The following is a 25,030-nucleotide window of genomic DNA, read 5'->3' as shown; positions in this document are numbered from 1 at the left end:
TTATGTTTACCTCAGTCATTCTCTTGACCCTTACCTTGAGCATAGTTTCTGAGTCAACAGAGCCCATCTCTACAGAAGAGGCCATACGTACTCTGTAAAGAGTGTCAATATAAGTATGTCGTAAGCTTTGTTGTTAATGGGATTGAATTAATTATCTATCACGAGGAAACTTTTTTCCCCAAAAATGTGCTGTTCTTAAATATGCGTAAAATAAACTGCTCAGGGTGAGACTCCAGAAGTTTGAATCAACACTGGCTAAGTAAGTCATGATTTCCTTCTGGCCTCTCATGGATCATTATTCTGCTGGCCCTGGTGTTTGCAGAGCCCTCCACATGAAATGTGTTGTTAATGAGTGTAAGATGGGGGTTGGAGAAATGGCTCAGTGGTTAGGAGCACTGGCTGCTCCTCTGAAGGACCCAGGTTCAAGTCCTAGCATCCACATAGTAGTTCACAACTATCTTTAATTCCAGTTCCAGGGGATCTGCGGCACCAGGTATACATGTGGTGCACATACATATGCATACAGGCAAGATATTTATACATTATAACATAAACATTGTACAATTATATTACACAAAATATTCATAAAATAAATAAATCTTTAAAAAATGTGCTCACTTCAGCAGCACATATACTAAAATTGGAACGATACAGAGAAGATTAGCATGGCCCCTGCACAAAGGATGACATGCAAATTTGTGAAGCATTAAAATAAATGTGAAATGCTACCTCCTCACAGGCTCATGTGTTTGGAACCTTGGTTCAGCTGTCGGGGAAAAGTGTGAAACCTTCAAGAGATGGACCCTTACTAGAAGAAGCACATCGCTTTGAAGGTTTATAGCCCGCTCCTACTTCCTGTTCCCTCTTGGCTTCCAGATGGCTAATGCAGTGAGATGGGCCACCTCACACTTCTGCCACCGTGCCTTCCCCACCATGCTGGACTCTGTCCCTCTAGAACTGTGAGCAACAGAAGCCCTTTACACACTAAGTTGCTCTGTTGGGGGATTTTATCACTGCAACAGAAATGAAGCCTAAGCGAAATTAAATTAAAACAAATCGAGAGGGGGACATGACAAAGATGAGAACAGAAATTCAGGAAATCAGAAGCAAACATGCTGTAAGATACACAGAAAAGTTGTTTTGAAGGGGTTGAAGCGTCAAAGCCTCTAGCTGCCCACTGTGAGGGCCTGCAAAGTCAGGGCAGTTTGAAGGGGACGGGCCTGTGCAGATGGTGGGTGTCTGCAGTCCGACCTGGTGGTGGTGACTTTGGTGACTTTGTAGATACAGTTCCTCCACTGGCAAGACTGCCAGCTGGGTGCAGTGGGCGGCCTGTAAGGACAGAAAGAGCGAGGAGCTGGGGCAAATCTAGAAGACAAGATTCAGAAGAGGAGGAGTCTCAGGGGAGGTAACAATCCCTGCAAAGTCATATGAAAAAGTGCCCAGGTTCCCTGGGAGAAGAGAAGGGAGGCCAGAGCAGAGGTCATTTCTGGCAAGAGTCACAGTTGGGGCCTTCGCTGCAAGGGTGTAGAGGTCCCAGCTCGAGCACAAGGCAGCAGGGTAACACTCTCCACGGTGCCTTTGCCTCCTGCTCTGTGCCTGGCACATGCCTGGCTCTGCAGTTAATTTCAGAAGGAATGGAGATGCACCCAGATCAGGGAAGAAGAAAGGGGATACATCAAAGCTGATCTTTTGGAGGAAGGAACTGACGTCACTGAGAGTAGGACTGTGCATTACAGGAAAGAGGCCAGGGTGCACTTTGTTGACCCCAGAGAGATGGAGGAGATACGGGCACAGGATGTCTGAGTAGAGGAGCCTGCTACGGTCCATTCCACTGAAGCATCATTCTTTCCTAGGGGTGAGGTTAGCAGGCCCATCCACTGTGGGTACCCCTGTTGGACTTAGGCTTGATGTGTGGGATGCTTAGAATAAATTTTTGTTTGTTTGTTTGTTTTTTGAGACAGGGTTTCTCTGTGTAGCTTTGGTGCCTGTCCTGAATCTTGCTCTGAAGACCTGGCTGGCTTTGAACTCACAGAGATCTGCCTGGCTCCGCCTCCTGAGTGCTGGGATTAAAGGTGTGCGCCACTCACTACCGCCTGACTCTAGAATAAATTTAATTTTCTGTGTTGCTGTCATATCTGCTGTGGTAGGCATAAGAGTAAATGGATAGATTAGTGTTCTCTAGAGGAACAGAACACACACACATTATATATATCCTATATGTGTTATATATGTGTGTACATATATGTAATATTTTGTAATGAATATGCATATATATTACATTGGTCTACATGATTGTGTATGGATAGCCTAACAATGACCATTTTCACACTGGAAAGGCTGTGAACTGGTAGACATTTAGTTCATAAGGCTGGGCACTTCAGCAGTCCCAATCTGGCACAGAAAACCTGGAAGATTCCTGGGGAGTCACTGGTCTTCTGCACATGTTGCAAGCTTAAAGAAGCCAGATTCTGAAGAAAACAAAGGACAGCAGCATCCTCAACAATAGAACAGACGAACTCTCCAGGGAGACACAACAACCAAGCAAACCTTGGATCTCCTTGTATCTGGGCCACCATAGGAAGGTGCCACTCACATTCAAGAAATTCTCTCACAGATGTGTCCAGAGGCTTGCCTCTTAGTTAATTCCAGATCCAGGCAAATAGACAACCAATACTAGCCATCACAGTGAGTTAGATGGACAGGATCTCCAGGACTTCAGCCTATCCTTGCTGTAGGGAAGGGGACCCAGGGGCTCTGTGATGGGTGCGGGGTAGGTTTGATAGTGAAGCGAGCCATGTATACAGTTCTCTGAAGATTTAGTGGGCCTGACATCAGAAATGCTTCTACAGGCCTCAAGCCTGGAGTCTTGGGTCCAGATCAGCACTGTGGGGGAAGAAAATGCAGTGGACCCCAATAGTGACAGGAGACAGAATCAGCTGGACAGAACAGCCTCTCTTCTGATTTCTTCCCCTAATGTTCCAAAGTAATTTAATTTTATGTGTGTCTTAGTTAGGGTTTTTACTGTTGTGAAGAGACATCATGACCACAGCAACTTTTATAAAAGAAAACATTTACCTGGATGGCTTACAGTTCAGAGGTTCAGTCCATTATCATCACAGTGGGACATGTCAGTGTACAGGCAGACATAGTGCTGGAGAAGGAGCTGAGAGTTCTACATCTGGATCTGCAGGCCACAGGAAGTGAACCATGACTCTGGAGATAGCTTGAGCATAGGAGACCTCAAAACCCACCTTCACAGTGACATATTTCCTCCAACAAGACCATACCTACTCCAACAAAATCACACCTCCTAATAGTGCCACTTTCTATGAGCTTATGGGGGCCAATTACATTTAAACTACCACAATTTGGATATCAGCTTTAACTTGTTTTACATGAAATATTAAAAACATGATTTTTAAAACAAGCTTTTTTCCCTTTGAGCAAAGAAGCTAATACAATGGATAAATTCTTGGCAAAATGGGGAACAAAAGAAAATACAGACGTTATCAGGAGGATAAGAGCACTGTGGGAAATTTTATAGCAATACATTAAAAAATAGAAATGGAATGAGAAAATTTCTAGAAGGCATAATTTACCAAAACTAACACAGCCTGAAGCAGAAAAGCTAAATCATCACACATATATTAAAGAAATTTAAACTGTCATTTAACTCTGACACAAATAAAACTCAATGCCCAGATCTTTTGCTGATATGTCTTCAAAAGGATTAAGAAGGAAATGAATTATTGGTCTTATGCAAACTCACCCACAGACCAAAAAAAGAGAACCATTTTTCAGTTCATATAATGAGGAAACTAGTCTACATGCCAACATCAATAACAAAACCAAAACCTTATAGGTCAATCTCTCTCACAACATAGAGAAAAGGGAAATATAAAACACTACTAACCAAATCCAGAAACTAACAAGAAAGATAATGAAACAAGAATGAACTGGATTTATTTTACCAATATAAAGTTGATTCAATGATCAAAAATTAGTCAATGTAATTTACAACAATAAGGGAAAATCAATTAATCATCTAAATAAATGCAGAAAAAGCATCTGTTAAAATTTAATAGTCATCTATCACACGAAAGAAAATTCTTAGAGTGTCTTAGTTAGGGTTACTATTGCTGTGATGAAAAACTATGACCTGACAGGGAAACCCACAGAGACAGCTGACCTGAGCTTGTGGGAGCTCATGGACTCTAGACCAATGGCTAGGGAGCCTGCATGGGACCAACCTAGGCCCTCTGCATGTGGATAACAGTTGTGTAGCTTCGTCTGTTTGTAGGGCCCCTAGCAGTGAGATCAGGACCTGTCCCTGGCATGTGAGGGATACCTTGCCCAGCCTTGATGCAGGAAGAGGATCCTGGTCCTGCCTCAACGTGATATGACAAACTTTGTTGACTCCCTTGGGAGGCCTGCCCCTTTCTGAATGGAGGAAGAGTAAATGGGGCCGGGGGATGAGAAGAGAGAAGGGAGAGGAAACTGTGGTTGGTATGTAAAATAAATGAAAAAAAAATTTAATGAAAAAGAAAGAAAAACCATGACCAAAGCAATTTGAGAAAGGAAGGGTTTGTTTCCCTCACAGTTTCATATATAGTTCATTACCCAACGCTGTGAAGGCAGGAACTCAAGCAGGACAGGAAACTGGAAGCAGAAGCTGATGCAGAGACCATGGAAGAGTACAGCCTCCTGGCTTGCTCCACATGGCTTGCTCAGCCTGCTTTCTTATAGAATCCAGGACCACCAGCCTAGGGACAGCATCGCTCACCATGGGCTGGGCCCTCCCCTATCAATCACTAACTAAGAAAATGCTCTACAGGTCTGCCTATTCAGCCTGATCTTATGAAGGCATTTTCTTAATTGAGGTTCCCTCCTCTCAGATGACTTTAGCATGTGTCACGTTGACATAAAACTATCCTGCATAACTGACCCCTTATCAACTTGGCACATAAGCAAATCACTGTAAGCCCACAACCTTTTCTTACTTCTTCATCCCCAAGACCACACATTCATATAAACATCAGAATATAAAACATTTTACAAACAGAAAAAAAGTCTTACAGTCTTACAAATTCAAACACTTTTAAAAATTCAGTCTCTTAAAAATAAATCCAAAGTTTCTTTTAAAATCCAAAGTCTCTCAACTGTGGACTCCTATAAAATCAAAAATAAAATAAATATTTTCTTACTTCAAGATGGAAGAACCAGGGCACAGTCACAATCTGAACAAAACAAAGCCAAACTCCAACAGTGTTAATAAATAACTCAATGAATAATATCTGTGATTCACTTGAAATCTTCTGGGGTCCTCCAGGAGCTTGGGTCACTTCTCCATCCCCACCCTCTGCAGCACACATTAGCTTCTTTTCTAAACTCAGGTAGACTCCACTCCACAGCTGCTGCTATTGGTAGTCATGCTATTGTACTGACATCTCCAAAATGTGTGTCTTCTACTTCAACTGGGCTGCACTTTCATTAATAGCCTCTCCTGCGCTCTCTTCAGGGCCTCCAACTCTGCCACACAATGACAAGCTTCAGCTCGACCCCTTCACACCTTCAAAGGCAGCACCACCTGGGTGACTCTTACATGGCCAAGTTTGGCTGCTCTGAAACAACTTCTGTGTACTGACTCTCGGGAAACACTTACCAAAAGATGCCACCTCGATAATGCTGGTCTCTTCTTAAGCCCATCTGATTCTTCAGTCCCAGCTGACCAGCATCCATTGTCCCAGCAAAGCAAAGATTTACTTCGGTCATTCTGGTCTTTTGTTAACCACAGAGAATCCTTTGGCTCCAGCTGACCGGGCACTACAGATTTCCTCACACAAATGGCCTGTTGGAGTCTTTGCTTCCCTCTGAAACTTCACAAGCCAGGCCTCCATCATCTATACTTCTCTTAACATTCTTATCATCTAAGCTCCTGCAGAACAGCCCACTGAGCTCTCCACACTCAATGGATTTGCTTCCACGATGCTCCGCAAAACAACATGGTCAGATCAGTCACAGAAATACTCTACTCCTGGTACCAACTTCTGTCCTAGTTACAGTTACTATTGCTACGATAAAACATCATGACAAAAGTCACTTGGGGAGGAAAGGTTTTATTTTAGTTTACACTTCCAGGTAACAATCCATCGCTGAGGGAAGTCAGGGCAGGAATTCAAGCACAGTGTGAACCTGGAGGCAAGAGCTGATGCAGAGGCCATGGAAAGGTGCTATTTGCTGGCTTGCTTCCCCTGGCTTGCTCAATCTGATTTCTTATAGAACCCAGGACCACCAGTGTAGGGATGACACCATCCATCAGGGATGGCCCTCCCTGACTAATCACTAATTATGAAAATGCCATACAGGATTGTAAATGAAATTCTAGACAGTTTTAGTAAATAAGATACACAGAGCCAAATACAGAGGAAATAGCCAAAGAGATCAGAGCAATAGCCATGACTAGCTTTAGCTTACCTGCAACAGTAGCTTCTCCAGAGAAAGAGCTTCTTCCTGTCTGACTTGTCTTTTTATTGCCTTTCTGCTCTGCCTTCTCATTGGCTCTAAACCCAACCACATGACTTCCTCGTCACTGCCTGTCTATACAGACCTCCAGGTCTCTATGGTTGGTACTGGGATTAAAGGTTCGTGTCACCACCTTGGCTGTGCCCTTGACCACACAGAGACTCTGCCTGCCATGTGATCAGATTAAAGGCATGTGCTATCACCGCCTGACTCTGCTTATGGCTCGCTTTGACCTCTGATCTCCAGGCAACTTTATTTATTAGCATACAAATAAAATCACATTTCAGCACAAATAAAATATCACCATACAGGGTTGCCTATAGCCCAATCTTATGAAGGCATTTTCTCAATTGAGGTTCTCTCATCTCAGATGATTTGAGCTTGTGTCAAGTTGACATAAAACTATCCATCACAGTCAGATTAGAAGGTAATCTTAAACTGATCAAAGAATTAGGGAAAATCTCTCTAGAAATATTGGTGAAATATTGAAAGCTTTTCCTTGCAATCATGAATCAAGAATGCTCATAAACTCTTGATCTATTTAACATTGCATTAAAGGCAGTTGTGAAAACAGGAAGGAAATCAACAAAAGCTGCACAAGTTGGAAATAGTGAGAACTAAAGTCATTATTGTTTGTAAATGACATGATATCATACATACATTTTTTTAAAAGACAGAAAAATTATCCACAGACATGACATTAACAAATGAATTTAGAAAGAACAATACAGTTTTACTGCACAAGGCTTAAACGAATTTCTATACTTCAGCAACAAATAAAACTGGAGTTTAAATGATACCGTTCACATGGCAAACACTAAGGGATGAATCTAGGATGTGTAAGAGCACTATCTGGAAAACTATAAAATGTGTGTGAAGAATTAAAGCCTGAAAAAGTGGAGGGATAAGCCATGTTGATGGATTGGAAGATGTATTACAAACATCTTAATTCTCTTCAACAAGTGACTCAGTGTGTAATAAAAATACTAGTGGATATTTTAATGGAAATTGGCAAGCAAGAGTTGAAACTTTATGTGCAAATGCAAAAGACATGCAATCACTGCGACACACTTACGAAGAAGCTGAAATATATGTTCTAATGGTAAATTTTCACCTGCTATTGAAGCTTACTGAGAGCTGGCTCCAGAAGCAAAATGGACCCTCTCCTCTTCCAGATCATAGAGTGCTTGTCTCAAAGTGATCTGCAAGGTCTGTTTTCCAGGGACAAGTTGACTCTTTGGCCCTATGACAATGAGAAAAGAGAACTCAAAACAGCCCAAGAGTAAAAACGCCATGCCTTAAGATCATCTGAAAGGTGAACCATTGCCAACAGAAGTTACTGTTTTTATCCCACCATGCAAAAGTACTACAGTGGGAACAAGAAGCCAGAAGCTCATCCATGGGGAGAAAGCTCAATCCGGGCACCGGCTCACGATCCTGACTTTCCCAATCTCTGCTAGAGGTTTGTGAGCCTGTGATTTGAAGACTTTGGTATACTCTCTCAGTGGGGGTATGCCAATAGTGTCTACTGGATATTGTAAACTCCTGACCTGGTGATATTTGCTACCTGCTGCTTCTATTTATCTCCATCAGTTTGACCTGGCATGGTTACAGGGCACTCTCCTGACTGATTGCCGATTGACATAAGAGAACACAGCCTATCCTGAGCAGTTCTATCCATGGGGGGTTGGGCCTGGGCTGTGTAAGAAAGGCAGCTGAGCCAAACAGCAGAAGCAAGCCAGTACATGTATTCTTGCTTTAGTTCTTGCCTCCAAATTCCTGACTTGAGTTCCAGCTGTGGCTTCCCTCAATGATGGACTGGATTGTCATCTGTAAGTGAAATAAACCATTTTCTTCCAAAGTTGGTTTTGGCCATTGTTTCATCAAGCACCATTAAACATCATTAAAAAAAAGTGTGTCAAAGTAGAAATAAATGAGGCTAGAATAAAATATTTTATCACTGTATTTCAAATTCCCAACACTTGGCATAAAATAATGATAGCTACAATGGAGACAGAAAGCTCTAAGGAGTGAAAGAATGGGTGGCACTCTCTGTGGTCCCCCACTACTCACGAAGCAGTAGGGTGTCATCTGAAAGTGAACTTAAATTGGTCGTAAATGTACATTCTGAACTCTTGGGAAACACACCAAACATTTTTCAAGTATAATTGATATGCTAAAAGAGGCTAGAAAATAAAATCACATACAACACTCAATTAAAACCATAAGCAGAAAAAGAATGAAAGGAAAACAACATAAAGATATGAAATGATTAGGAAAGTAACAGATATCAATAACCACTCTAAGTATAAACACAGCAAACAAAAGACCAAGGCTGCCATAGTAAATTCAAAAATAAGGCCTATATGCATCTACAAGATATCTATTTAACATTTAAAGCTTTCCCTCCAGGTATATGTTTAGCACACCCCTCCACTCTTCCCTACTCTCCATTTTCCTGCCCCTCTTCCCTCCATAGTTCCCCTAGACAATTACACATCTACTTTAATTACACATCCCTGATCTTAAATGATGACATAAAATCTAGTGATCACAATGAGAGAAAACATCTAGTATTTGTCTTTATGAGACTGGCAGTTCAGTACACAAGAAACCCACTTTAAACCACAGAAACCAAGATAGTATAAAAAGAGACCAAGGGGAGAGGCAGGAGTGATAAAGAGGGGAATTGTGGGCTACAGGAAAAATGGAGGGGATTTAATTAAGAAGGGAGGGTCAATACCTAAGGACAGAGAGGAAGGAGAGTAAAATAACAGTAGAGATGTCTGAAAAAGTCACAAAGAATTATCTATCTATCTAAAATTACATATAATACATGCAAATCTCTGTGTGTGTGCACATGCGTACATATACACATACAGTTCAAATTAAATTTACCCACCTGGACTGTAAATTCTCCCCACTACAGCCATTCTATCTAACAAAAACCCCAGTCCTAGTCATGAGAAACCCCCTTCTGAATTATTGGTCAGGGAAGTAGGAGAGACTCCAAAACCATTATAGGCTATTGTTCTTGCCCGTGGTTGCCTGCCAGAGGTTGAAAGTTAAGTCCTGTGTTCTAAAGATACCATGACTCTGAATGCAGGAACATGAAGAAGATCAAAGCTGGATCTGACTTGAAAGCCTCCTCCCTGGGGACTAGCTTTCATGATACCAGAAGATGCCATGTCAGTTTCCAAGGGAGGGAAGTAAGCTATAGTCCTATCCAGCTACAATGTCTATAAACTCCAACAATGACCAGCTCAGCATGATATCCATCAGGGTGAAATACTGGCACTCACATCTTGGTGTTGACCCACAGCTCACTAATTGGACTTAAGATGCATTCAACAAGAGGAAAATCATGCCTGGCACTGGAAAACTAGTCACTTACTAGGGGCAAGTGAGGTCATAGATCTTGTAGAAGATTCTATGACTGCTACTTTACCAGACCAGCATAATTCCTAATTGCACTTTAAGTATTTATCTTTATACCCACAGATAAGAATAACTCTCACCCCTCACAAAGAAGCTTCTCTTTACAGCAGACACAGACCATTACAGAAAACCACAAATGAGAAAAATGCAAAGAACAGCTGATCATGTGGTGCTCAGCCACAACCAGTAAATTAACAACGTTACTCTGGCACCTAAGGCTCAGGGAATATATCAGAAAAGGAGGCCAAAAGATCTGAAGAGCCAGAAGGATAGGAAGGGGAGCTGCTGTGAGATTGAGTCTCCTTGAAATGTCAGGGCAGCTAGATCGACAAAATCTCAACAGCATGGCTGCCTAAACAAAACTGGAAGAAGGGCAATATCAAAAGTCATGCTAACACGGAAGGGGGACATCTGACCCAGGCCCCAACCCTACAAAAAGAACAACAGGCAGCTAAAGAATGTTAAGAACAGGGAAGAGCCCCCAATGCCAGTGGTTAGACTGAAGTCATACACATACAAGTAACATTATACAGATGGAGCAGATTGTGTTGATATATTTGGACACACACACACACACAATCACCACCACCACCACCACCACCACCAAAACAACAACAACAACAATTAAACAAAAAGAGGCCATGAATTTGAGAGAGATCCCCCAAAATCAGGCGATGGCTCAGTGGATGAGAGCACTGGCTACCATCCCAGTACTGTCCCAGAGGTCCAGGGTTTAATTCCCAGCATTCACATGGTAGCCCATGATCCTCTGTAACTCTAGTCCCAGGGAATCCAACTCCCCCTTCTGGCCTCATTCGCCACTGCACATGTGTGGCACACAGACATATATGTAGGTAAAATACCCTTACACATAAAAATAAATAACAAAAGTTTTCAAGAATTCTGAGCATCTTTATTGAGGTCAGACAAAAAGCAGCATTACAGAATAATGAAGGAGCCACTTGTCAAAGACGATAGCATTTCCTGATACATACAGGCTTAAGTAGTCCTTAAAGGTATGTGAAGAAGAACCACAAAATGTGGGAGTTGCAGCCAGGCGGTGGTGGCGCAAGCCTTTAATCTCAGCACTTGGGAGGCAGAGGCAGGCAGATCTCTGTGAGTTCAAGGCCAGCCTGGGCTACAGAGTGAGTCTCAGGAAAGGTGCAAAACTACACAGAGAAACCCTGTCTCAAAAAAAAAATGTAGGAGTTGCAGATCTAAACACCATCAATGTGGAATTAACAGACATGGTGTCAGACATTCAGGAAGAATATAGATAGCTGAGCTTCACCACCAACTAATTAGACCTTATTAACATTTGTCAGAAACTTCACACAACAGCAGAACACACAGTCTCCTAAAGTTCATATAAACATCTACCAATGTAGACCATCTTTTGGGCCACAGATACTTAAGACCATTAAAATAATGGCAATTGTGCAAAATATTCTTTCAAACCACAATGAAATTGATCTGGCAGTCAATAGCGGAAAAGCAGCTGGGAACAGCCAAACTATTTCGATATCATAATCTCAAGAGAAAAGCTAAATTCTTTGAATTAAATAAATGAAAGTACAACATGTGGGGTGTAGACTGGGGAAGCAATTCCTAGAGGGGAATTAATAACATTAAGAATATATATGAAAACAGAAAGACCTAAAAATCAGTAATCTACATTTCCACCTAAGGAGGCTAGAGAAAAAATAAACACAATATGAGCCTAAGGAAATACAACTTTTAAAAATATAATAAAATCCAGAACACCAATCAATGAAACTGAAAACAGATGATCAACAGAGAAATTTATCCAAATCCAAAACTGGTTCATAAGATCAATACAATTCATAAACCTCTGGCCATCTAATCAGTAATAAAAAGAGATGATACAATATATATCTAGTGAAAGAGGGCTCATCACTACTATCCCACAGATATTTAAAAAGACAGTAAAGGAATACCATAAAACTCTGTCAATAATTTATGACAAATGAAACAGATATTTTCTTTGAAAAACACAATCTGTCAAACTCATACATAAGTAGATGACATGACTAGGCTCGTGTTTATTAAGAAATTGAATCAACAATGAACAAGCCCTACAGGAAGTCAGAGGCAGAGAAAGAACCAGGCCCTCAGGACTCTGATGGAGAACTCTACCATGTATGAAATGGGACGAACTGCATCACTTTTCTAGTCTTTCAGAAGACAGAGTAAAAGGAACACTTTGTAACTCATTCCATGAGGTAAACATCATTCTAATGACAAAATCAGATAAGAGAATTATAAGGAAAGAAACTGGGGATCAATATTTCTCATGAATAAAGATGAAAAAGTTTTAAAACAGAATATTATCACATAGACTTAGTAACCCATGCAAATCATTATGTCCCATGATCAAGTGGATTTATTCCAGATATACAGGCTGGTCCAATATTTGAAATTTAAATAATCTCATCACCATGTTGGCAAGCTAAAGAAAAATCACATAATAGCATCAATAGATACAAAAAATATTTTTACGTGTTAATGTAACATGTTAATGTCTGCAACCTAGGATGAAAGTTATCCTCACACAAAAAAGAATATCCACAAGAATTTCAGGTTCCAATCATATTTAATGATTAGAAAGAAGTTTTTTCTCAACAAAATCATAGACAAGGACAAGATGTCTCCCTAACCACTCTTACACAAAATTGTACTAGAAGTCAATAAAAGAAGAAATGGATACTAAAATGCATACAGATTAAAATGGAAGAAATTCTAAAGAATTGACCAAAACCCTCCTGCAACTAGTCAATAATGATACTAAGATTACAGGATAATTACTCCATAAAAGTTAATTGGTCTCTTTTTTTTTTTTTTTTTTTTTTTTTTTTTTTTTTTGGTTTTTCGAGACAGGGTTTCTCTGTGTAGCTTTGCGCCTTTCCTGGAGCTCACTTGGGCTTTTTTTTTTTTTTTTTTTTTTTTTTTGGTTTTTCGAGACAGGGTTTCTCTGTGTAGCTTTGCGCCTTTCCTGGAGCTCACTTGGTAGCCCAGGCTGGCCTCGAACTCACAGAGATCCACCTGGCTCTGCCTCCCGAGTGCTGGGATTAAAGGCATGCGCCACCAACGCCCGGCCGTTAATTGGTCTCTTATATCCTAGCTATGAACAATAAGAATTTGACATTTTAACACAGTACCATTTGTATTGCCAAAAATAAAATCTTAGTTGTAAACCTTAAAAACTATTTACAGGGACCACATGAAGAAAAACTGTAAGACTCCGATGATCTAACTAAATGGAGAGGTATTCTATGTCCATGGATGGGAAGCTTCCGTATTGTTAAGGTGTCAGATCTGTGTCTAATTGATGTATGCATACAACACAATCCCAGAGAAAATTCTAACATATTCCTGTGTGAAAAAATTCCAAAGTTTATATAGAGAAGTAAAAGACCCAGAATAATGAAAATAATACTGAAGAAGAAAGTCAGAACTGCCATTATTCAGTTACAAACAATACATGCTACAGTAATCAAGGCAACAGGATATTGGCAGAAAAATACATAACCTGGTCAGTGAGGCAGAACTGAGCCTAGGAAGCGACCCTCACAAATATCATCGAAGGTACAAAGGCAATTCAATGGGGAAAGGATTTTTTAAACCAACAATAACGTTAAGATAGTAGACATTTATTTCTTTTAAATGGGGGATAATTGTTAGAACACAGGTCTGTACTTTGTGATAGACAGCTGCCATTTTACTTCTACATCATTTAACAGTAATATCTAAACTCAAAGCCTCCCAAAGTTTGAATTACTGGTATTAGAGACTTTCCTGATTTTGGAATTTTGGAAGGAAAAAAAAGAAGGAAGTAGACAGTGGGCACTAGAAGTTGTTTTGCTGTGTTTGAATGGAGCAGCCTGAGTAGTTAAGTCACGAGGAAAGCTGTTCCTTCGCCCATGTTCCCGTCCTGACGACATCTTTCACGACTCCACTAATGCCTGCACTCTGCAAAGCTCTCCCTGGTAACCTGGTATTACCTCAACTCAGCCTGGCCCTCCTGGACTTCACTCTGTTCCTCCCTGACCTGGGACTAACCACTGGCCCACTGTCTTGGGGCCATAGTGGGTCTCTGGTATTTAGGTTAATTACTCTAATCTATGTGCCCCTTTCTTGGAAGGATTTCCCATCCTTGGCTTCAATAGAACATCAGATGAGGAGAAAAAAGGCAGCACAAACTGTGTCTATTTATCTACCCACACAACTGACTCTTCTTCCAGGAGCTGCAGGCTGACAGAGATAGTGCCTGCTGTCATTCCTTTAGTCCTGAGGTCATGAATAGTAAAATATGCAAATTGACCCATCTTGTCCTGCCATTGGTTAATAACCTATTACCAAACGCAATCATCCTGGAGCATTCTGGACCACCCCTAGTGAGTAGAGAAGGCTTCCCAACCCTAAGCTTTGTGTCTCTCTAGGCAAGCCCATCCTTTGAAATCCAGATTCCTGCCCAAACAGCATTCTGGCTTGCCGATTCCCCATTGGGAGTTTGCTCCTTAGGCTCCCTGAGAATAAATTCTGTTTGTCCCTGCTACAGCAAGGCAGTAGAAGGTCCCATTTAGCATTTGTATTAAGCAACCTCCCCACCCTAGAAATGGATTCCAGTCTGTTATTTGCATTTATAAATCATAGGACCAAAAAAAACAGTTGTTAGTTTTTCCTCTTAGAAAAAAAAAAAAAAAAAAAAAAAAAAAAAGACACCTCTGGAAACTTTTTGCTGATGTGACTAACAAGAGAAAGCTGCGAGCAAGGTGAAGTTTAAAGTTGCTGTCGCTTTCATCACCAAGCAGCTTTGAAGCCAGGGAACTAAGCTTTCTTGAAAGAGCAAATGTCCCTCGGTGAGGTCTCATTGATGGCTTGAAGGCTGAAACTTTGTAGTCCTGCAAACAATGCGTATTTCATTTGCACAGTTCCGGGACTCAGGGCTGAGGTTAGGTCTAGGCTTCTGACATCCTAAGGGCTCAAAGCTGGGAGGCACGTAAGATCTAAAATGGCCCTGCTTGTCAAGCCCCAAATGAGGCCAGGCAATTGGGTAAGTTCTGTGTTCCTAAGGTATGAAACTCCTCCCACCCTGCTGTAACATAACATCTCATTAGGGTCAGATGGAGCGGGTCCCTGGGCAGCCAACTCTGGCCTCCAGTTGTGTCATTCTCACGGGGCCTGGACTCCTTGGGGCTGAGAAGCAAGTCCCACTAGAGGAGAAGTTCCTCTTTTAGGTCACTGTCTTACTGGGTGGCTCAGCCGCAACTGTTGATAGCAGAAGTCCAAGCAAACCATGCACCCCCTGATGGGACCGGAGTCTTCAGAAGACAGAAGAGGAGACAGGAAAGAAAGATAGCCACACAGGACTGTCCTCTTGTTGTAGAAGCAGGCCTCCCAAATTCTATCCTGAACGAACTGCCTCTTTTGCAAGCAGTAAAATCTCATAAAACAAGAACTACACTAGACAATGCAGGAAAGAGAGTGTGTCTGAACAACTGAGGCATTTCTCTAATGGTGCTACTGAGATGAATTTGAGGGACACAAGACCAGGGCAGCTATCCACTCAACCATAGAGGAGGCCAGCTTGGGCCTCACACATCACCAGTTAGGCCTCCTCTCTCAGCTTCCTCCCTTTCTTGGGGCTCTCTGCCTTGTTTGGGGATCAGCTTGTTTTTGCCTCTTTTTTTTTTCTCACTTCCCTCTGTCATCTGAGGGCTGTCTGAGATTTCCAGTCTCTTTCCATTGAGAAAAGAGTTCTTGCTTCAAGGCAAACTTTGCTCAAACTTGTACAACATATAAATATGTCTAAATATTAAAGAAAATGATTGTCCCTCTCAGAAGGGAGAGAGGGTCCAGAGCACCCAGGAAATGCGGGCATGGACTGGAGGTCAGGATGGAGGGATTACACATTCTGGTTGATGTGCTCCTGGTGAAGACACTGCCAAGCTCAGTGGTGAATGCTGAATGGATGGATGACTCTCTGCTAACAGAGCACTCCCCATCCCTGGCACAAGCTACCTTTTATTTAAGAAACGAGCATCTTCCTGTAGCATAGACAAGAGGAGGAAGGACCTTTGGTAAAAGACAGACTTCATTCATTACCAGTAAAAGATAACTGTCACCATCAGGGCACTGCTGTGTCCAATACACTTCCTAAGCATGGCCAAGGACAGGGTGGTATTGATTCTCCACAGTGCTCTTTCTTCAAAGTTGAGATTTTTCATGTTAAATTTCAGTAAATCTAAGACCATGTGTCTCAAAGTGTAGAACCAGGGTGCTACTGGGTGCAAATGACCCAGAATCCTATCTAGCCTTGATGAATTCGACATCTCTAGTTGGCAGCTCTGTAGAAGACCAGCAGGGTCAGCATCATGGAAGAACTGACTTTGCTCCCAACCTCCTAAATTAGATATTCTGGGCTGGGATCTAAATCTGTTTTAATAAGCTTTCCAGGGGATTCAGAAGCAGAGCAGTGGTTAGGAGAATGTCTCGGCAGGTTTAAAGAGCTCCCCAGTGACCTCCAGTCATACATAAAAGGTAAATAGAAAACAGAAAGAAACAAATAGAAAGCCTCTAAGTTAATAATATCTGAGCTAGGCATGTATGGATCATTCTCCATGTTCATATCCTGCTTTGCAGTTCTATCCAACCCCAACGCTACCCTGACCTCTTCTCATCCCACCTTGTCCTTACATATGAAATGTCATGTCTAAGACCCCCCACTGACAAGTATCCCCTTTCAAAACTTAGACTCTTCGTCAAGTTGGACGAAGGCCTTGCATATACCTGTGACTTGTCCACTTGTTCTGTTATTTTCTGGATAGCCCTGAAGAGAAAATGGGGGAGTATACTGCATGAAATAGTTCCTAGGCCTGTTTTTGCTTGTTTTCTGGAATCAACATGTTTTCTAGCTTCTATATTTGGTATTTGGTATTTTGGAGCCACATTGACCATAGATAGGTTGTGTCTTCCAGGGTTAGCTGCTTCCTAGAAATAGTAAATCACCTCTGAGCATACCTTTGGCATGCAACCAACCCCAAGCCTGTACCTCCAGCCACTTCTCTGTATGTTTGTGCATATGTACCAGTGTTGTGAGAAAGATGGAACCAAGGTCCTCCCACATGATTAGAAAGTGCTCTGTCACTGGCTTAATATTCCCCAGCCCCAACTGCCTCCAGTGGCTCTCACACTCCAGGCCACTAGCCATCACCTGTCCTAGTCACCCCAGATCAAGTATCAGACAACTAGCAACAGCCCTATGCCCTACAGCCCATGAAATATTCCCAATCTTAAATCTACTTACCCTCCCTCTCCTGTTCCTTGCCACAGAAATCATCATTTATGCCACTGGCATAGTTCTTCCCTCACATTTTACCTTCAGGTGACTCTGGTACTCCCCTGATGACCCTGGTACTTCTTTCATGTCATGCTCCTTCCTCTCCTTCCTCATGTAGAACTGTGAACCATCAACTTTATAATGTCAACCATCTCCTGATTTGACTGTGAGTAATAGCTAAGTTTTGAACACCTTTTCCCTTCTTGGAGGAAGGATATGAAAGCTTCTTAATGAGCAGGTCTTGGCTGATGCTCAAGGTGCCAGCATGGAGGTGGGCATGGGTGCACCCTGACCAGCAGGGGAGTAGAGGAAGACTTACCACCTTAAGAGCCCATCCTCTTTTCCCTGGAATGTCCCCAGTCAATACCTCCTTCAGTCCCTAGCTTCTCCCATAGTAATGACATTTTTAGTTGAGTACATGGCCACCCAGAACAAAGACTAGATTTTCTAGCTTCCCTTGCAGCTATGCATTGCTTTGTTGGTTCTGACAAATAAAATTCAAGCTGGGCAGTGGTGGCACACACCTTTAATTTCAGCACTTGGAAGGCAGAGGCAGGCAGATCTCCATGAGTTTAAGGCCAGACTGATTTACATAGTGAATTCCAGGACAGCCAGGGCTGTTACACAGAAAAAATTTCTTGGGGGGGGGGAGGGAAGACAAATAAAATTAAAGTTTCTGTTCTGTGGCAGTTGGTAGGAGTCTTCTATAGAAACAATGCAGTGGTGTATTTTGCCTTTTCTCTACTTTCTGTCTTCCCAGATGGAATATGGATGTGATTATTAAGCTAAAGAAACTATTTAGCCACACAATAGAAACCATATACTTATTATAATGGAGAATTTAGAGATAAGAATAGGTCCCTGGTAATCATGGTTCTGCCATATCAACATTGACTTAACCTATACTGGTTTGAAAGGGAAATTAGTATCTTGCATAAAATTTTATTTCCTTTAGATCAGAACCAAATCTCAATACCCAATTTGCTACCAGGATTAAGGTTATAGAGGTAGTTTACTAAACATTATATACCATAAGACAGTATAAACCCAATATTCCAGGTCAGAAAACTATCACTCCCTATTATTTCAGTTGCAAAATAGTCAAAAAACAAACAACAACAGAAAAATTGACTGCAGTTATGCATGCCAGCACACACCTACAGTCTCAGAACTCAGAGGCTGAGACAGGAAGATAATGAGTTTGAGACAAGCCTGGAGCACATAGTGAGTTCTAGGCCACAGCAAGATTATGTCCTAAAGAAAAAAAAAAACACCAATTGTAACAGCAATGATGTGTTAAACCACATTGCAACCAGGGGCAAAAGAAAATAATTATATTTTATTCATCATATTTTTTACATATTTTATTTTGCTTTGATTTTTTGAGGGAAGGTCTAACTAACGTATATCTCAAGCTGGCCTCAAATTTATCTTCTTGCTTCTTCCTCTTGAGTACTGGGATTGTGAGCATGTGTCATCACTCCAGGTTTTTATTTTTAATATCTTAAAATGCCTTGGTTATTGAAGTAGCTGTGTGTGTGTGTGTCCTTATATTTTGCACTGAGGTAATATCTCATTCAGTCTAGTCCTCTGCCTGTGAAGTTACACCATAAGCCTACCATCTAAAGGCATATGAGTAGAAGAGGTTTAGAACACTTCAATCTGCTGACAACCTCTGACTGCTCTGACATATTTTGCAAGAGATAAATTAACTTTAACTACAGCTGTCTTATCTGCAGGCAGATGAAGGGGATAAAGATATAGTCTTATCTGTGCTCTGAAATCTAAATTCACTGAAAGTTAAACATTTAGACCTTCTGAGATGAAAGTATCAATGGCTTCTGCAGCCCCAAGTTATGTTATTATAAGCAGTGACTTCAAAGGGGCAGCCTTTGGCCAGTCTTTTTCAAAGCAACTTCTTGTAGTTTAACTCTGCTGGACAACAAGAGATTCCCTAGCAGCAAAGTCAAATTGAGGTTTTTGTCTTGCCACTTAAGTTTATCCATCAGATGACCTCAAGGAGGACACCCCTGAGTTGAAAGAGAGACAAAGCAAGAGGCTCTTAATTTAGTCTTTAGGAAAAAAAAAAAACAAAAAAAAAAAACCTTTGTCTAGACAGATATGCAACTGTGGCTGTGTGTACAAGCAGCCTACTGAAGCCAGATAGAGGACTTGTTTATACTTTTGAAGAAATCAAGTCACTAATAGGCAACAAAGAAGACGGGAAGTAGCCCGCTCACTGTTTGAGCAACTTGAAGACCTCCTACCTCTGGCCTAGCTGGAAGTATTTGCCATCCATTAAGAAAGCACTTTCTCCAAAATCTCCTCAATGATAGAGGCAGTCTAAGTCACCATTTCCTGCCACAGAGCTACTAATTGCTTGAAATTTCCTGTGTTCTAGGAACATCTTTTGTTCTAACAAGTCCACTTTTGATGGACCCTGAGAAGGAGTCTGGTCACCAGAAAGATCAAGCACTGATTAAGAGTTGGGAACTCAGCTTTACTCATTTCCTTGAGGAAAGGAAGAGTTCAGCTTGAGTTATAAAAAATTCCTGACCCTGGGATTTGAACAATGTCCAGATTGTTGAAGGCAGGGGAGTGATCTAGCAACTATGCATCTGGAGAGGATTTGGACATCTCGTGATCTTTTCCACATAACTTGTCTTACAAACTTCTTCATCTTTGTGATGGTTAATCTTGGTTGTTAACTCAATGGGATATGGAATTAACTAAGAGACATGCTTCTGGGTGGGTCTGTGAGGGCATTTCCAGGAATGAGTAACTGGGGGTGGGGTGGGTGAAGAGACCCTCTCCTAGGATGATCAGCACCTCCTGGCAGTGGCCTAGGTCCAAAAAGATCCAAGGACAAAAGAGGGCTGCTTGTCTGCCTGTCTTTGCTTCTTGCTGGTAAGTGTCTATCTATTGCTGCTCTTCTATCTTTCTCCCTCACACCAGACCCATCTTCTGGATCCAACATGAAACCATCAGCTCTCTAAAAGTCCTCCAGGCCCTCAGCACCAGACTGGGACTACTATATGGTGAAACGTTGCTTCAAAAACAAAGAAAATTGGGAGTGATGACTCAGACCTTTAATCCCAACCCTAGGAAGGTAGAGGCAGGTAGATGTCTGCGAGTTTGAGACTACCCTGGTCTACGTAGTGAGACTCTGCTTCAAAACCCAAAACAAACAAAAAATGCATAAGTAAAACCAAACAGCACACTGTCTCAAATTAAGAAATCAGCTCATACAAGATTTATTTGAAAAGAACTTTTTAAAAAATTTAAAATTAGAGTAACTTTTTTTTTTTTTGGCCAATAGACTAGTTGTTTGCTATTTGACAATCTTCACAACAACTGAAGTTGATTGATACTGTTTCCATACTAAACACTAACATCCTGAGAACAGATGCAGAGGAGATAAATATATGGGTCTGGTAAAAGAGTTGAAACAAATGTGGAATTAAAGGACATCAAAACAAAGCCAGTAATCATCTCTGGGACTATGATAACTCTACATATGCCAATTATGCATCCCAAGATGCACCAGAACTGTTAACTATCATGAGCCAATTCAGAAGGCACCAATTCTGGATGCATTCCAACCTAATTGGATATTTTTGTTTCTTCAAGAGATAATTACAAAGTGCTTATCATGTTTTATATACACATAGAGACCACATTCATCTGAAAATAGAGTAATAAGAATCTTGGGACTCACTGAACTTGAAGAACACATTTCTCTATAAAAATGAGATATGAGACTTCCACCAGGAACTGCCCTACCTGCCAACACACATGGGTCCCTTCTACACCGCATCCAATCTATCTACCCTACCAGAACTCCCATATCCTTCTCCTAGGTCTAGCTTGGAATGTCTTCCTGATCATCTCTTGGTTCCATATCCAGTGCTCGGGAATATTCTGGCCACACCTTGTCTGTAATGTCACCAACTTCTAGACTTCTTCTAAGAGGTTCTTCCCTACCTACCCCAAACCCACAATTCCCTCCCATGCTACATTCAATCTTTAGACCTAGTCAGATCTACTCCACACTATAGGCATTGATCAGGAGACACATCTTGTACACCAGCCCAGTCTATCCTGTCCATCTGACTTCATTCCACCCAAGCCATTTCCCACCTCTAGGTCCCACCCACCTACACAGCCTCTTCTGCATCAACCTGCTATGTCCCTATCAAACTTAAGACTAACAAGAGAAGTCCATGTAGCCAGATCTTATACCAAACATACAAACAACATAAAAGATCAAGTCAACATCTTTTCTCCAAAACTACTGATCCTATGGAAATGCTTGCCAATGAGAATTATCTACATGAACCCCAGGACACAGGATTTAAAAGAACAATCATAAACTTAATCAAATAATTCAAGAAGTTTAAAGCAGACACAGTGAAACAGCTCAATGAAATTAAGAGGAGAGTACTTAAGGAAAATAAATGCTTGAGTTTTGCCCAAGAAAATACAAACATAAGGCTGATGTAAATGACAAAAACAATCCAGAACTTGAGAATAAAATTCAATAAGGAGACAATGAAGAGGAGTTAAGCTGAAATGGTGGAATTGAAAATAATTAATAATTCAACTAGAAAACGCAAAGGAAACCTTACAAGAATAAATCAAGCAGAAGATGGAATATCAGGACTTGAAGATAAAGTAGAAGATCTAGACCAAATGAAAGGAATATGAAAAAAACAAAGGAAAGGAAGATATAAAAAAAGTGAGACTTCATGAAAAGCCCTCCAAATTATAGGTGCAAATGGGGCAAAAGATTACCAAGCCAATGGCATAGACCAGATCTTCAGCAAGAAAACTTCACCAAACTAAAGAAAGACACACCCATACAGATATAAGAAGCACACAGAACACCAAGCAGACAAGACAGGAAAATCTCCACTGCATATCATAGTTAACACATTAAATATAACAAAGAAAGTGTGTTGAAAGCTTCAAGAGAAAAAAAAAACCTAAATCATATGTAAACAAAACCTATCAAAATAGCAGCTGATTTCTCAATGGAAACTTTGAAAGTCAGAAGAGCCTGAAGCTATGCATTTCAAGTCCCAAAAGTCTATGAGATCCAGCCCAGATTAATGTATGCCATAAAACTATCCACCATAATCGAAGAAGAAAGAAAAATCTTCCTGGAATATAAACAGCCTTAAAAACTATATCAAACCAAACCTAAAGAAAATACAGCAAGCAGTATTTCTGGCTGAAGAGAGGAATGAGAAGCAGAGTCTGTGGAAAGAAAAATCAAGCTATAATTTCTGAAACACCAAGTATCACTGAGATCACAAACACCACCACCAAAAATTAACAAAACCATGACCACAATTAACACACAAATTTCAATAATAACTTTGAATATTGATGGCCTCAATTCTTCAATCGAAAGAGAATGGCTGACTGAATGGATCAAGTAGCAAATTGTCTACTAGAAAAACATTTATGAAAAAACAATTAAAAACAAATGAAAAGATGGAAAAAGTGCTCGAAATAAATAGGACCAGGAAGCAAACAGGCACTATTACAGACAAAATAGACTTCAAACTAAAACTAATCAGAAGAGATAAAGAGAGGCATTTCATTCTAATCAGGGGAAGAATTAACCAAAAAGGTATTACTAAACATATATGCACCAAACTCTAGGGCACCCAATTTCATAGAAAAAAAAACATGTATTACAGGATTTAAAGACATGGATCAACATCAATTTGTCAATAGTAGGTGATCTCACTTTCTCCAACAGACAGATCATCTGGACAAAAATTAAAGAAACATTAGAATTCATTGACATTATACATCAACAGACTTAATAGACATCTACAGAATATACAACCTAAACAGTGAAGAGCACACATTCTACTCAGCAGCACAGGCAAGCTTTTCTAAAACAGACCACATTCTGGGACACAAAACAAATCTTCATGAATTCAAAAAGATTGAAATCACTCCTTGTACCCTATCAGACACAATGCAGTCAAACTTTAAAATGATTTCAAATAAATCTCTAGTGAATACACAACCTGATAGAGACTAAACAGCTCATTACTGAATGATGAATGGATCAAAGAAGAAATCGAAAAAGAAACAAAAAAAAATCCTGGAACTAAATAAAAATGACAATACAACACAACAAAACCTGTGGGACACATGAAAAGCAGTCTTATGAAGTAAAGTTTAAAAATCAAAAAAGAGCACAAATAAATGGCTTAATGATGCAATTCAAAAAATTGGAAAACCAAGAACAAACCAAATCCAAACCTGGTTGATGGCGAGAAATGATAAAATTGGAACAAAAATATCAGTGAAATAGAAACAAAGGAAATAACACAAAGAATCAACAAATCTAAGAGAAGATGAACAAGATTGACAGACCTTTGCCCAACTAACCAACAGAAAGAAAGAAAGAAAGAAAGAAGGGAGGGAGGGAGGGAGGGAGGGAGGGACGGAGGGAGGGAGGGAGGGAGGGAGGGAGGGAGGAAGGAAGGGACCCAAATTAACAAAATCCAAAATGAACAAAAAAACAATGTAACAGATACCAAAGAAATTAGGAATATTATAAGGGAATACTTTAAAAACCTGTACTCTATAAAGCTGAAAAGGCTAACAAAAAAAGGGGGGATGAGTTTTGGATTCAGCTAAACCACCCATTAAAGCTAAACAAAGAAGTCAACAACCTAAGCAGAATCATACCAAATGAGGAGATTAAAATAGTAATAAAAAGCCTTCCTACTAAAAAAAAAAATCCAGGACTAGATGGCTTCACAGTAGAAATCTAACAGACATCCAAAGAAGATCTACAGTCAATACTTCTTTATTCAAAAAAGTATAAACAGAAGGAGCATCCATCCGCAAACTCCTTCTACAGAATTAGTATCCCTTGAATACTAAAACCAGACAAAGACACACAAACAAGAAATAAAACTACAGGCCAACATCCCTGATGAACATAGACTCAAAAGTACTCAATAAAATACTAGCAAAGAAAATACAGACATTTGTCACAACAATTATGCACCACATGACCAAGATGCTTTATCCCTGCAATTCAGGCATGCTTTGATGTACACAAGTCAATAAATCTAATAATAAATGGACTTAAAGATAAAAATCATATGATCTTCTAAATAGACGCATAAAAATCCTTTGACAAAACTGAATATGTCTTCATGATAAAAGTCTTAAAATGTATAGGACTAGAGGGAACATATTTCAACATATTATAAACTAGATACAAAAAGTCCACTGTCAACACCATTCTAAATTTAAAAATGATTAAAGCACTCTCCCTGAGGTCAGGAAGTAGACAGAGATGGCCACTATTCCCACTCCCCCCCACCACCAATATTGTGCTTGGGTCCTCACTGGAGCATTAAGACAAGAGAAGGAAATTAAAGGGGTACAAATAAGGAAAAAGTCAAGCTCTCACTATTTGTAGAAGACATGAGAGATCTCAAAAAATTTTTCTATGAATGATAAACAAATTCAGCAATGTAACAGGATACAGATTCAACTTGCACAAATCAATAGCTTTTCTATACACCAATAACAAACATATAGAGGAGATAATGGACACACTCCCATCATAATAACCTCAAAGAAAATAAAATACCTAGGAATCAATCTAACCAAGGAAGTGAAACCTCTACAATAAAAATGTTAAATTTCAGAAGAAAGATTTAGAGA

The 25,030-nt window shown here is 40.4% G+C and overlaps 1 non-coding gene across 1 annotated transcript; it reads left to right on the top strand.

The window, feature by feature from the left end:
• The first annotated feature begins 610 nt into the window (after positions 1 to 610).
• Positions 611 to 718, top strand: LOC114702229. Its single transcript, XR_003735941.1, has one exon. It is a non-coding gene; the product is annotated as a U6 spliceosomal RNA (small nuclear RNA).
• The last annotated feature ends 24,312 nt before the right edge of the window (positions 719 to 25,030 follow it).

The sequence above is a fragment of the Peromyscus leucopus genome, chromosome 5, assembly GCF_004664715.2.
Source record: "Peromyscus leucopus breed LL Stock chromosome 5, UCI_PerLeu_2.1, whole genome shotgun sequence".
Classification (NCBI taxonomy): domain Eukaryota; kingdom Metazoa; phylum Chordata; class Mammalia; order Rodentia; family Cricetidae; genus Peromyscus; species Peromyscus leucopus.
This window is presented reverse-complemented; position numbering and strand designations above follow the sequence as displayed.